This window comes from Callorhinus ursinus, unplaced genomic scaffold (genome assembly GCF_003265705.2).
Source record: "Callorhinus ursinus isolate GAN/ISIS: 27379988/994484 unplaced genomic scaffold, GSC_fseal_2.0 scaffold9, whole genome shotgun sequence".
Taxonomy (NCBI): domain Eukaryota; kingdom Metazoa; phylum Chordata; class Mammalia; order Carnivora; family Otariidae; genus Callorhinus; species Callorhinus ursinus.
The window spans coordinates 20,847,051-20,853,575 of record NW_027397071.1 but is presented as its reverse complement, the minus strand read 5'-3'; positions in this window follow the sequence as shown (position 1 = coordinate 20,853,575).

Here is a 6,525-nt window from a genome sequence, read left to right as displayed (position 1 = left end):
CTGTATCTTGCACACCATTTTTAGATTTATTCATATATATTTAAAATATTTTTATATTCAGTAAATAGTACCATTTAAAATATCTTGTTTTCCTTTTTATATTTATTGCTGTTAGCTAGAAATACAACTGATTTTTGTATACTGACTCCACATTTTTAATATTTGCCAAGCTCACTTATTAAAGTAGTGTATCCATAGATTTGTTTGCTTTCTTCAGTGAACTCAATCATATCATATATGAATAATGGAATTTCTTTTTCTTTCCAATGCCTAGTTTTTATTTCTCTTTCTTGATTTATTTCATTAGCTAGAAACTTCTGTATTGTTGGTCAGAAGTGGCAATGGACATTTCAGGGGAAATATTTCTATATTTTACTATTAAGTACAATATTTGCTCCAATTATTTGTAGATAGCCTTCACCAAATTAAAAAAAAAATCCGTCTACTCCTAGTTTATAATAGAGTTTATTATGAGTGAAATTGGAATTTTATCAATAATTTTTTCTATGTATTGAGATGATCTCGAGACTTTGTTCTTTCATTTTGTTAATGAAGAGAGGCATATTGTCTGATATTTTAAACTATCATTTTATAAAATTTCAAACTTACCAAAAGTTGCAAAAACCAAGAAATTCCCACATATACTCTTATTTTTAATTATGTTATGTTAATCACCATACATTACATCATTAGTTTTTGATGTAGTGCTCCATGATTCATTGTTTGCATATAACATCCAGTGATCCATGCAGAACATGCCCTCTTTAATACCCATCACCATCACCAGGCTAACCCATCCTCCCACCCCCTGCCCCCCTAGAACCCTCAGTTTGTTTTTCAGAGTCCATCATCTCTCATGGTTCATCTCCCCCTCCGATTTCCCCCCCTTCATTCTTCCCCTCCTGCTATCTTCTTTTTTTTTTTTTTTAACATATATTGTATTATTTGTTTCAGAGGTACAGATCTGTGATTCAACAGTCTTGCACAATTCACAGCACTCACCATAGCACAAACCCTCCCCAATGTCTATCACCCAGCCACCCCATCCCTCCCCCACCCCAGCAACACTCAGTTTGTTTCCTGAGATTAAGAATTCCTCATATCAGTAAAGTCATATGATACATGTCTTTCTCTGATTGACTTATTTCACTCAGCATAACACCCTCCAGTTCTATCCACATCGTTGCAAATGGCAAGATTTCATTCCTTTTGATGGCTGCATAATATTCCATTGTGTGTGTGTGTGTGTGTGTGTGTGTGTGTGTGTGTGTGTGTGTGTGTGTGTGTATACATCTTCTTTATCCATTCATCTATTGATAGATATCTTGGCTCTTTCCATAGTTTGGCTGTTGTGGACATTGCTGCTATAAATATCGGGATGCATGTACCCTTTCGGATCCCTACATTTGTATCTTTGGGGTAAATACCCAGTAGTGCAATTGCTGGGTTGTAGGGTAGCTCTATTTTCAATTTTTTGAGGAATCCCCATACTGTTTTCCAGAGTGGCTGCACCAGCTTGCATTCCCACCAACAGTGTAGGAGGGTTCCCCTTTCTTTGCATTCCCACCAATATCTGTCGTTTCCTGACTTGTTAATTTTAGCCATTCTGACTGGTTTGAGGTGATATCTCATTGAGATTTGGATTTGGATTTCCCTGATGCCGAGCGATGTTGAGCACTTTTTCATGTGTCTGGTGGCCATTTGGATGTCTTCTTTGGAAAAATGTCTATTCATGTCTTCTGCCCATTTCTTGATTGGATTATTTGTTCTTTAGGTGTTGAGTTTGATAAGTTCTTTGTAGATTTTGGATACTAGTCTTTTATCTGATATGTCATTTGCAAATACCTTCTCCCATTCTGTCGGTTGTCTTTTGGTTTTGTTGACTGTTTCCTTTGCTGTGCAAAAGCTTTTTATCTTGATGAGACTCCAATAGTTCATTTTTGCCCTTGCTTCCCTTGCCTTTGGCGATGTTTCTAGGAAGAAGTTGCTGCGGCTGAGGTCGAAGAGGTTGTTGCCTGTGTTCTCCTTTAGGATTTTGATGGACTCCTGTCTCATATTTAGGTCTTTCAACCATTTGGAGTCTATTTTTGTGTGTGGTGTAAGGAAATGGTACAGCTTCATTTTTCTGCATGTGGCTGTCCAACACCACAAGGTCCCAACACCATTTGTTGAAGAGACTGTCTTTTTTCCATTGAACATTCTTTCCTGCTTTGTCGAAGATTAGTTGACCATAGAGTTGAGGGTCCATTTCTGGGCTCTCTATTCTGTTCCATTGATCTATGTGTCTGTTTTTCTGCCAGTACCATACTGTCTTGATGATGACAGCTTTGTAATAGAGCTGGAAGTCCGGAATTGTGATGCCGCAAACTTGGCTTTTCTTTTTCAACATTCCTCTGGGTATTCGGGGTCTTTTCTGGTTCCATACAAATTTGAGGATTATCTGTTCCATTTCTTTGAAAAAAGTGGATGGTATTTTGATGGGGATTGCTTTGAATGTGTAGATTGCTCTAGGTAGCATTGACATCTTCACAATATTTGTTCTTCCAATCCATGAGCATGGAACATTTTTCCATTTCTTTGTGTCTTCCTCAATTTCTTTCACGAGTATTTTATAGTTTTCTGAGTACAGATCCTTTGCCTCTTTGGTTAGATTTATTCCTAAGTATCTTATGGTTTGGGGTGCAATTGTAAATGGGATCGACTCCTTAATTTCTCTTTCTTCTGTCTTGTTGGTGTATAGGAATGCCACTGATTTCTGTGCATTGATTTTATATCCTGCCACTTTACTGAATTCCTATATGAGTTCTAGCAGTTTTGGGGTGGAGTCTTTTGGGTTTTCCACATAAAGTATCATATCATCTGCAAAGAGTGAGAGTTTGAGTTCTTTGCCAATTTGGATGTCTTTGATTTCTTTTTGTTGTCTGATTGCTATGGCTAGGATTTCTAATACTATGTTGAATAGCAATGGTGATAGTGGACATCCCTGCCATGTTCCTGACCTTAGAGGAAAGCTCTCGGTTTTTCCCCATTGAGAATGATATTTGCTGTGGGTTTTTCATAGATAGCTTTTATGATATTGAGATAGGTACCCTCTATCCTGATACTCTGAAGAGTTTTGATCAAGAAAGGATGTTGTACTTTGTCAAATGCTTTTTCTGCATCTATTAAGAGGATCATATGGTTCTTGTTCCTTTATTAATGTATTGTATCACATTGATTGATTTGCAGTTGTTGAACCGACCTTGCAGCCCAGGGATAAATCCCACTTGGTTGTGGTGAATAATCCTTTTAATGTACTGTTGGATCCTATTGGCTAGTATTTTGGTGAGAATTTTTGCATTCATGTTCATCAAGGATATTGGTCTGTAATTCTCCTTTTTGATGGGGTCTTTGTCTGGTTTGGGGATCAAGGTAATGGTGGCCTCATAAAACGAGTTTGGAAGTTTTCCTTCCATTTCTGTTTTTTGGAACAGTTTCAGGAGAATAGGTATTACTTCTTCTTTAAATGTTTGGTAGAAAAAAAAATGTTTGGTAGAATTCTCCTGGGAAGGCATCTGGCCCTGGGCTTTTGTTTGTTGGGAGATTTTTGATGACTGCTTCAATGTCCTTAGTGGTTATAGGTCTGTTCAGGTTTTCTATTTCTTCCTGGTTGTTTTGGTAGTTGATACATCTCTAGGAATGCATCCATTTCTTCCAGGTTATCTAATTTGCTGGCATAGAGTTGCTCATAATATGTTCTTATAATTGTATTTCTTTGGTGTGGGTTTTGATCTCTCCTCTTTCATTCATGATTTTGTTGATTTGGGTCATTTCTCTTTTCTTTTTGATCAGTCTGGCCAGGGGGTTATCAATCTTGTTAATTCTTTCAAAGAACCAGCTCCTAGTTTTGTTGATCTGTTCTACTGTCCTTTTGGTTTCTAGTTCATTGATTTGTGCTCTGATCTTTATTATTTCTCTTCTCCTGCTGGGTTTAGGCTTTATTTGCTGTTCTTTCTCCACCTGCTTTAGGTGTAGGGTTAGGTTGTGTATTTGAGACCTTTCTTGTTTCTTGAGAAAGGCTTGTGTTGCTATATACTTTCCTCTTAGGACTGCCTTTGCTGCATCCCAAAGATTTTGAACAGCTGTGTTTTCATTTTCATTTGTTGCCATGAATTTAATTCTTCTTTAATTTCCTGGTTGACCCATTCATTCTTTAGTAGGATGCTCTTTAGCCTCCATGTATCTGAGTTCTTTCCGACTTTCCTCTTGTGACTGAGTTCTAGTTTCAAAGTATTGTGGTCTGAAAATATGTAAGGAATGATCCTAATCTTCTGGTACCGGTTAAGACCTGATTTGTGACCTAGGATGTGCTCTGTTCTGGAGAATGTTCCATGGGCACTAGAGAAGAATGTGTATTCCGTTGCTTTGGGATGGAATGTTCTGAATATATCTGTGAAGTGTCTTTGTTCCAGTGTGTCATTTAAAGTCTCTATTTCCTTGTTGATCTTTTGCTCAGATGATCTGTCCATTTCAGTGAGGGGGGTGTTAAATCCCCCACTATTATTGTATTGTTGTCAATGTGTTTCTTTGCTTTTGTTATTAACTGGCTTATATAAGTCACTGCTCCCATGTTAGGGGCATAGATATTTACAATTGTTAGATCTTCTTGTTGGATAGACCTTTTAAGTAGGATATAGTATCCTTCCTCATCTCTTATTACAGTCTTTGGCTTAAAATCTAATTTCTCTGATATAAGGATTGCCACCCCAGCTTTCTTTTGGTGTCCATTAGCATGGTAAATGGTTTTCCACCCCCTCACTTTCAATCTGGGGGTGTCTTTGGGTCTAAAATGAGTCTCTTGCAGACAGCAGATCGATGGGTCTTTTTTTTTATCCAACCTGATAGCCTGTGTCTTTTGATTAGGGCAGTTAGCCCATTTACGTTCAGGTTAACTATTGAAAGATATGAATTTAGTGCCATTGTATTGCCTGTAAAGTGACTGTTCCTGTATATTGTCTGTGTTTCTTTCTGGTCTATGTTGGTTTTAGGCTCTCTCTTTGCTTAGAGGACCCCTTTCAATATTTCTTTTAGGGCTGGTTTTGTGTTTGCAAAATCCTTTAGTTTTTGTTTGTCCTGGAAGCTTTTTATCTCTCCTTCTAATTTCAATAACAGCCTAGCTGGATATAGTATTCTTGGCTGCATATTTTTCTCATTTAGTGCTCAGAATATATCATACCAGTCCTTTCTGGCCTGCCAGGTCTCTGTGGATAAGTCTGTTGCCAATCTAATGTTTCTACCATTGTAGGTTACAGATCTCTTGTCCCGAGCTGCTTTCAGGATCTTCTCTTTGTCTCTGAGACTCATAAGTTTTACTATTAGATGTTGGGGTTTTGACCTATTTTTATTGATTTTGAGAGGGGTTCTCTGTGCCTCCTGGATTTTGATACCTGTTTCCTTCCTCACATTAGGGAAGTTCTCTGCTATAATTTGTTCCAATATACCTTCTGCCCCTCTCTTTCTTCTTCTTCTGGGATCCCAATTATTCTAATGTTGTTTTGCTTTATGGTATCACTTCTCTCTCGAATTCTTCTCTTGTGATCCAGTAGTTGTTTATCTCTCCTTTACTCAGCTTTTTAATTCTCCATCACTTGGTCTTCTATATCACTAATTCTCTCTTCTGCCTCATGTATCCTAGCAGTTAGAGCCTCCATTTTTTATTGCACCTCGGTAATAGCCATTTTGATTTTGACTTGGTTAGATTTTAGTTCTTTTATTTCTCCAGAAAGGGATTCTCTAATAACTTCCATGCTTTTTTCAAACCCAGCTAGTATCTTTAAAATCATCATTCTGAACTCTAGTTCCAACATCTTAATAATGTCCGTATTGATTAGGTCCCAGGCAGTTGGTACTACCTCTTGTTCTTTTTGTTGAGGTGATTTTTTCCATCTTGTCATTTCGTCCAGAGGAGAACAGATGAATGAGAGAACAAAATGCTAACAGGGTAACAATGTCCCCAGAAAATATACACTAAACAAATCAGAAAAGACCTGAAACCGGAGGAAAAGAAAGGGAAAGAAAGAAAAAAGAAAAAGATAAAAACAAACAAAACAAACAAACAAACAAAAAAAACAGAATATGATCAAATATGATCAGGCTGGTGCATAGATCAGTGCCACACATTTTGGGTGTATTTTTGTCTGTTAGGAGAAAGTGCCTCCCAAAATTTTAAAGAGAGAAAAACTTATATATGTACAAAAATAAGGGTTAATACAATGAAGGGATGGAATATGAATATAATTTTCATAAGGTGAAAATTATAAAATATTTTATAAAAGGAATTGATAAGATAAGAAGTTGGTTGAAAAAAGAAAGAAGAAGATTTAAAAAAAAAAGAAAAAGAAAAAGGGAGAGAATATGATCAGGCAGGAGACTAGAACAAAGCCATACACTAGAGATTTAGGGTATATTTTGATCTGTTAGAAGAAACTGTATCTCAAATTTTTTAAAGAGAGACAACATATATATATATATATACCAAAAATAAGG